Raw genomic sequence first — 9,148 nt, 5'->3', positions numbered from 1 at the left:
CAGAAGTCCACTTAATTGCTTTAAATACGACATAACTTATCCAATCTTTCTTTTCGTTCTATTTTTGTATTACAATAATGAGCATTAATATTAAACCTACTACAAAAATTGCTGCCATATCATTTTCTCTTCCTCAAGGCTCACACGCAGTCACTTTCCTACCAACGTCACATACAAGTTAGGATGAATTTTGCAGCTTTGACGCTACTTCTGACACTCGCCTTTCTCGTGCTAGCATCAAGTACGTTTAATCGGTTCCTCCAAGAGTGTTGCATCAACCCAATCAACAAAACTGTTCTCTTCAGGATTTGGATTTCTTCTTGTTGGTAATATTTTGCAGATGCGGATACATACCAAAGGTGTATGTTTAAATAGCTGAAGAAGTTTGGTGGTTGTCAGGAAGATTTCCACCGAATCCTTACGTGCCCTGAGAACAAGGAATGCAATTTGGAGGCTCATATTGTTGGCAAATTGTGCAGGTGTACAATGTGCATAGACTAGTCAAAAGCTCCAATAAAGGAAACTGTGATGTTAACTACCTAAGCAAATATCAGTGCAGGTTTGTTAAAAATAATAGCAATGCCATATCATGGGGTGTATTAGCATGACTATTCGCAATAAATCTTTATAGAACATAATTCAATGTTACACGTTGAGTTTTGTACATGGTGTTATTATGTGATCTATATATGAGGCGTTAAAAATACCATCTTCCTTTTTTAATATATTACCAATCCGATCTTAACGAGGGGAATCCTGTTAAAAATACATCGGATCTTAATGGGGAGAACCCCGTTAACTTTTTTCAAAATCCTCAAAAACCTAACAGAAAAAAAGTTACAGTGATTTCAAGATCTAGAGGCCAATATATTCAAAAAATTTCAAACTTACTAGTGGCGCACCGTTTGCTAGGTGCGCCACTAGTAACAGTAGTGAATTGCGCATGTACATAATAAAACTGGACACGCAAGGGACCGAGCTGCCCACCAACACGCCTCACCCACTGTCACCCAGGGCCCATGCACTTTTCACACCCTGGATTCACTAGGAGACCTTATTTCAAGGGAGCTTAGTAACTGTATAGATAGATGTTTTTCTTTTATCTATCTTTTTCATGTGAAAACGTCTGCTCAAATGTGCAATCTCTTAATTTTGTTTCCTTGCTCTGCTACAAAGCGTCTGTACATATCTTATCCTGAAGTCCACTTAATTGCTTTTAATACGACATAACTTATCCAATCTTTCTTTTCATGCTATTTTTGTATTACAATAATGAGCATTAATATCAAACCTACTATAAAAATGGTTGCCATATCATTTTCCCTTCCTCAAGGCTCACAAGCAGTCACTTTCCTACCAACGCCACAAACAAGTTAGGATGAAGATTGCAGCTTTGATGCTACTCCTGACACTCGCCTATCTCGTGCTAGGATCAAGTACGTTTAATCGGTTCCTCCAAGAGTGTTTCATCAACCCAATCAGCAAAACTGTTCTTTTCATGATTTGGATTTCTTCTTCTTGGTAATATTTTGCAGATGCGGATACAAACCGAAGGTGTACGTTTAAATACCTGAAGAAGTTTTGTGGTTGTCAGGAAGATTGCCACCGAATCCTTATGTGCCCTGAGAACAAGGAATGCAATTTGGAGGCTCATATTGTTGGCAAATTGTGCAGGTGTACAATGTGCATAGACTACTCCAAGGCTCCAATAAAGGAAACTATGATGTTAACTAGCTAAGCAAATATCAGTGCAAGTTTGCTAAAAATAATAACAATGCCATATCATGGGTTGTATTAGCATGACTATTCGGAATAAATCTTTATAGAACATAATTCAACATTACACCTTGAGTTTTGTACATGGTGTTATTAAGTGATCTATATATGAGGCGTTAAAAATACCACCTTCCTTTTTGAATATATTACCAATCCGATCTTAACGGGGGGAACCCCGTTAAAAATACATCCGATCTTAATGGGGGGAACCTCGTTAAACATTTTCAAAATCCTCAAGAACCTAACAGAAAAAAAGTTACAGGGCTTTCAAGATCTAAAAGCAAAAAAATGAAAAAATTTCAAACTTACTAGTGGTGCACCGTTTGCTAGGTGCGCTACTAGTAATAGAAGTCAACTGCGCATATACACAAGGAATCTGGACACGCAAGGGACCGAGCTGCCCACCAACACGCCTCACCCACTATCACCCAGGGCCCATGCACTTTTCACACCCTGGATTCACTAGGAGACCTTATTTCAAGGGAGCTTAGTAACTGTATAGATAGATGTTTTTCTTTTATCCATCTTTTTCATGTGAAAACGTCTGCTCAAATGAGCAATCTCCTAATTTTGTTTCCTTGCTCTGCTACAAAGCGTCTGTACATATCTTATCCTGAAGTCCACTTAATTGCTTTTAATACGACATAACTTATCCAATCTTTCTTTTCATGCTATTTTTGTATTACAATAATGAGCATTAATATCAAACCTACTATAAAAATGGTTGCCATATCATATTCTCTTCCTCAAGGCTCACAAGCAGTCACTTTCCTACATACGCCACATACAAGTTAGGATGATGATTGCAGCTTTGACGCTACTCCTGACACTCGCCTTTCTCATGCTAGGATCAAGTATGTTTAATCGGTTCCTCCAAGAGTGTTGCATCAACCCAATCAACAAAACTGTTATTTTCATGATTTGGATTTCTTCTTGTTGGTAATATTTTGCAGATGCGAATACAAACCGAAGGTGTACGTTTAAATACCTGAAGAAGTTTGGTGGTTGTCAGGAAGATTGCCACCGAATCCTTATGTGCCCTGAGAACAAGGAATGCAATTTGGAGGCTCATATTGTTGGCAAATTGTGCAGGTGTACAATGTGCATAGACTACTCCAAGGCTCCAATAAAGGAAACTCTGATGTTAACTAGCTAGAAAATATCAGTGCAGGTTTGCTCAAAATAATAACAATGCCATATCATGGGGTGTATTAGCATGACTATTCACAATAAATCTCTATAGAACATAATTCAACATTACACCTTGAGTTTTATACACGGTGTTATTAAGTGATCCATATATGAGGCGTTAAAAATACCACCTTGCTTTTTGAATATATTACCAATCCGATCTTAACGGGGGGAACCCCGTTAAAAATACATCCGATCTTAACGGGGGGAACCCCGTTAAAAATACATCAGATCTTAACAGGGGGAACTCCGTTAAACATTTTCAAAATCCTCAAAAACCTAACAGAAAAAAGTTACAATGCTTTCAAGATCTAGAGGCAAAAAAATTCAAAAATTTTCAAACTTACTAGTGGCGCACCGTTTGCTAGGTGCGCCACTAGTAACAGCAAAAAAATTAGTTTCGAATTTTTTTCGAGAATTTTTTTCAAAATATGATACGTAATATGAACGTAAGTTTGAAATAATTTTTCAAAATTTCATCACACTCATGAACATGGACAAAGTGCTAAACATCAACAAGGTTTAATAGGATTGATATGCTAGATATATCAACAAGTGCCTCTGAAGTGAGCTGGTGCTGGGGTTGGATAGAACTCTGAAGTTAAGTGTGCTTGGGCTGGAATATTGTGAGGATGGGTGACCTTTCGGGAAGTTTGACCACAGAGGTAAATTTGAATAAAAGTAAAACAACATATATCTGAAAAATGCAAGTAAAATAGTGAGGGGACGGAGAGAGTGCTACCCTCTCTAATTCCATTGATAGAAAAGGTATCTATACATAGGGAGAAGCTGCCTCCAAGAGATGGCAGTTATAAATGTTAAAAGAAAAAGGGACATCACTACTTTGGATTGGTCACAAGAATGATGATTCGTTAATTAATACATTTTAGTTATCAATATAATAGACACATCCTAATTTATTCCTAACATTTTCTTTGTTCAATCAGTTTTGCTCATTGAGATTCTTTTATTAGCTAGGTGTGGTAACGGTCTTTTTCTTTCTTTGCTAGATGAACCAACATGCAAGGGTCCAGCAGGCGAACTGCGCATGTACACAAGAAAACTGGACACACAAGGGACCGAGATTCCAACCAACATGCCTCACCCACTGTCACCCAAGGCCCATGCACTTTTCAAACGCTGGATTCACTAGGAGACCTTATTTCAAGGGACCTTAGTAACTGTATAGATAGATGTTTTTCTTTTATCTATCTTTTTCATGTGAAAACGTCTGCTCAAATGTGCAATCTCTTAATTTCGTTTCCTTGCTCTGCTACAAAGCGTCTGTACATATGTTATCCTGAAGTCCACTTAATTGCTTTTAATACGACATAACTTATCCAATCTTTCTTTTCATGCTATTTTGTATTACAATAATGAGCATTAATATCAAACCTACTATCAAAATGGTTGCCATATCATTTTCTCTTCCTCAAGGCTCACAAGCAGTCACTTTCCTACCAACACCACATACAAGTTAGGATGAAGATTGCAGCTTTGACGCTACTCCTGACACTCGCCTTTCCCGTGCTCACATCAAGTACGTTTAATCGGTTCCTCCAAGAGAGTTGCATCAACCCAATCAACAAAATTGTTCTTTTCTTTATTTGGATTTCTTCTTGTTGGTAATATTTTGCAGATGCGAATACAAACTGAAGGTGTACGTTTAAATACCTGAAGAAGTTTGGTGGTTGTCAGGAAGATTGCCACTGAATCCTTATGTGCCCTGAGAACAAGGAATGCAATTTGGAGGCTCATATTGTTGGCAAATTGTGCAGGTGTACAATGTGCATAGACTACTCCAAGGCTCCAATAAAGGAAACTGTGATGTTAACTAGCTAAGCAAATATCAGTGCAGATTTGCTAAAAATAATAACAATGCCATATCATGGGGTGTATTAGCATGACTATTCACAATAAATCTTTATAGAACATAATTCATCGTTACACCTTGTGTTTTGTACATGGTGTTATTAAGTGATCTATATATGAGGTGTTAAAAATACCACCTTCCTTTTTGAATATATTACCAATCCGATCTTAACGGGGGGAACCCCGTTAAAAATACATCCGATCTTAACGGGGGGAACCCCGTTAAAAATACATCCGATCTTAACGGGGGGAACCCCGTTAAACATTTTCAAAATCCTCAAAAACCTAACAGAAAAAAGTTACGGGGCTTTCAAGATCTAGAGGCAAAAAAATTCAAAAAATTTCAAACTTACTAGTGGTGCACCGTTTGAAATATGATACGTAATATGAACGGAAGTTTGAAATAATTTTTCAAAATTTCATCACACTCATGAACATGAAGAAAGTCCTAAACGTCAAAAAGGTTTAATAGGATTGATATGCTGGATATATCAGCAAGTGCCTGTGAAGTGAGCTGGTGCTGGGGTTGTATAGAACTCCAAAGTTAAGTGTGCTTGCGCTGGAGTAGTGTGAGGATGGGTGACCTTTCGGGAAGTTTGACCACAGAGGTAAATTTGAATAAAAGTAAAAGAACATATATCTGAAAAATGCCTAATTCCATTGATAGAAAAGGTATCTATACTTAGGGAGAAGCTGCCTCCAAGAAATGGCAGTTATAAATGTTAAAAGAAAAAGGGACATCACTACTTTGGATTGGTCACAAGAATGATGATTCGTTAATTAATACATTTTAGTTATCAATATAATAGACACAAGTAAAATAGCGAGGGGAGGGAGAGAGAGAGCTACCCTCTCTAATTCCATTGATAGAAAAGGTATCTATACTTAGGGAGAAGCTGCCTCCAAGAAATGGCAGTTATAAATGTTAAAAGAAAAAGGGACATCACTACTTTGGATTGGTCACAAGAATGATGATTCGTTAATTAATACATTTTAGTTATCAATATAATAGACACATCCTCATTTATTCCTAACATTTTCTTTGTTCAATCAGTTTTGCTCTTTGAGATTCTTTTATTAGCTGGGTGTGGTAACGGCCTTTTTCTTTCTTTGCTAGATGAAGCAACATGCAAGGGACCAGCAAGCGAACTTCGCATGTACACAAGAAAACTGGACACGCAAGGGACCGAGCTTCCCACCACCACGCCTCACCCACTGTCACCTAGGGCACATGCACTTTTCACACCCTGGATTCACTAGGAGACCTTATTTCAAGGGAGTTTAGTAACTGTATAGATAGATGTTTTTCTTTTATCTATCTTTTTCATGTGAAAACGTCTGCTCAAATGTGCAATCTCTTAATTTCGTCTCTTTTCTCTGCTACAAAGCGTCTGTACATATCTTATCCTGAAGTCCACTTAATTGCTTTTAATATGACATAACTTATCCAATCTTTCTTTTCATGCTATTTTTGTATTATAATAATGAGCATTAATATCAAACCTACTATAAAAATGGTTGCCATATCATTTTCTCTTCCTCAAGGCTCACAAGCAGTCACTTTCCTACCAACGCCACATACAAGTTAGGATGAAGATTGCAGCTTTGACACTACTCCTGACACTCGCCTTTCTCGTGCTAGCATCAAGTACGTTTAATCGGTTCCTCCAAGAGTGTTGCATCAACCCAATCAACAAAACTGTTCTTTTCATGATTTGGATTGCTTCTTATTGGTAATATTTTGCAGATGCGAATACAAATCGAAGGTGTACGTTTAAATACCTAAAGAAGTTTGGTGGTTGTCAGGAAGATTGCCACCGAATCCTTATGTGCCCTGAGAACAAGGAATGCAATTTGGAGGCTCATATTGTTGGCAAATTGTGCAGGTGTCCAATGTGCATAGACTACTCCAAGGCTCCAATAAAGGAAACTGTGATGTTAACTAGCTAAGCAAATATCAGTGCAGATTTGCTAAAAATAATAACAATGCCATATCATGGGGTGTATTAGCATGACTATTCACAATAAATCTCTATAGAACATAATTCAACATTACACCTTGAGTTTTGTACATGGTGTTATTAAGTGATGTATATATGAGGTGTTAAATATACCACCTTCCTTTTTGAATATATTACCAATCCGATCTTAACGGGGGAACCCCGTTAAAAATACATCCGATCTTAATGGGGGGAACCCCGTTAAACATTTTCAAAATCCTCAAAAATCTAACAGAAAAAAGTTACATTGCTTTCAAGATCTAGAGGCAAAAAAATTCAAAAAATATCAAACTTACTAGTGGTGCACCGTTTGAAATATGATACGTAATATGAACGAAAGTTTGAAATAATTTTTCAAAATTTCATCACACTCATGAACATGAACAAAGTCCTAAACGTCAAAAAGGTTTAATAGGATTGATATGCTGGATATATCAGCAAGTGCCTGTGAAGTGAGCTGGTGCTGGGGTTGGATAGAACTCTAAAGTTAAGTGTGCTTGCACTGGAGTAGTGTGAGGATGGGTGACCTTTCGGGAAGTTTGACCACGGAGGTAAATTTGAATAAAAGTAAAAGAACATATATCTGAAAAATGCAAATAAAATAGCGAGGTGAGGGAGAGAGAGAGCTACCCTCTCTAATTCCATTGATAGAAAAGGTATCTATACATAGGGAGAAGCTGCCTCCAAGAAATGGCAGTTATAAATGTTAAAAGAAAAAGGGACATCACTACTTTGGATTGGTCACAAGAATGATGATTCGTTAATTAATACATTTTAGTTATCAATATAATAGACACATCCTCATTTATTCCTAACATTTTCTTTGTTCAATCAGTTTTGCTCTTTGAGATTCTTTTATTAGCTGGGTGTGGTAACGGCCTTTTTCTTTCTTTGCTAGATGAAGCAACATGCAAGGGACCAGCAAGCGAACTTCGCATGTACACAAGAAAACTGGACACGCAAGGGACCGAGCTTCCCACCACCACGCCTCACCCACTGTCACCCAGGGCACATGCACTTTTCACACCCTGGATTCACTAGGAGACCTTATTTCAAGGGAGTTTAGTAACTGTATAGATAGATGTTTTTCTTTTATCTATCTTTTTCATGTGAAAACGTCTGCTCAAATGTGCAATCTCTTAATTTCGTCTCTTTGCTCTGCTACAAAGCGTCTGTACATATCTTATCCTGAAGTCCACTTAATTGCTTTTAATACGACATAACTTATCCAATCTTTCTTTTCATGCTATTTTTGTATTACAATAATGAGCATTAATATCAAACCTACTATAAAAATGGTTGCCATATCATTTTCTCTTCCTCAAGGCTCACAAGCAGTCACTTTCCTACCAACACCACATACAAGTTAGGATGAAGATTGCAGCTTTGACGCTACTCCTGACACTCGCCTTTCTCGTGCTAGCATCAAGTACGTTTAATCGGTTCCTCCAAGAGTGTTGCATCAACCCAATCAACAAAACTGTTCTTTTCATGATTTGGATTGCTTCTTATTGGTAATATTTTGCAGATGCGAATACAAACCGAAGGTGTTCGTTTAAATACCTAAAGAAGTTTGGTGGTTGTCAGGAAGATTGCTACCGAATCCTTATGTGCCCTGAGAACAAGGAATGCAATTTGGAGGCTCATATTGTTGGAAAATTGTGCAGGTGTACAATGTGCATAGACTACTCCAAGGCTCCAATAAAGGAAACTGTGATGTTAACTAGCTAAGCAAATATCAGTGCAGATTTGCTAAAAATAATAACAATGCCATATCATGGGGTGTATTAGCATGACTATTCACAATAAATCTCTATAGAACATAATTCAACGTTACACCTTGAGTTTTGTACATGGTGTTATTAAGTGATCTATATATGAGGTGTTAAAAATACCACCTTCCTTTTTGAATATATTACCAATCCGATCTTAACGGGGGAACCCCGTTAAAAATACATCCGATCTTAATGGGGGGAACCCCGTTAAACATTTTCAAAATCCTCAAAAACCTAACAGAAAAAAAGTTACATTGCTTTCAAGATCTAGAGGCAAAAAAATTCAAAAAATATCAAACTTACTAGTGGTGCACCGTTTGAAATATGATACGTAATATGAACGGAAGTTTGAAATAATTTTTCAAAATTTCATCACACTCATGAACTTGAACAAAGTCCTAAACATCAACAAGGTTTAATTGGATTGATATGCTAGATATATCAACAAGTGCCTCTGAAGTGAGCTGGTGCTGGGGTTGGATAGAACTCTGATGTTAAGCATGCTTGGGCTGGAGTAGTGTGAGGATGGGTGAC

General features: G+C 37.4%; 1 long non-coding RNA gene across 1 annotated transcript; it reads left to right on the top strand.

The window, feature by feature from the left end:
- Positions 1-1,338: 1,338 nt before the first annotated feature.
- On the top strand, positions 1,339-1,855 carry LOC123064605 (uncharacterized). The gene is made up of 2 exons (XR_006430742.1): positions 1,339-1,436; positions 1,536-1,855. It is a non-coding gene; the product is annotated as an uncharacterized lncRNA (long non-coding RNA).
- The last annotated feature ends 7,293 nt before the right edge of the window (positions 1,856-9,148 follow it).

Source organism: Triticum aestivum, chromosome 3B (assembly GCF_018294505.1).
Source record: "Triticum aestivum cultivar Chinese Spring chromosome 3B, IWGSC CS RefSeq v2.1, whole genome shotgun sequence".
NCBI lineage: Eukaryota > Viridiplantae > Streptophyta > Magnoliopsida > Poales > Poaceae > Triticum > Triticum aestivum.
Note: the sequence above shows the minus strand (reverse complement) of the source record. Positions and strands in the feature narration are given on the sequence as shown.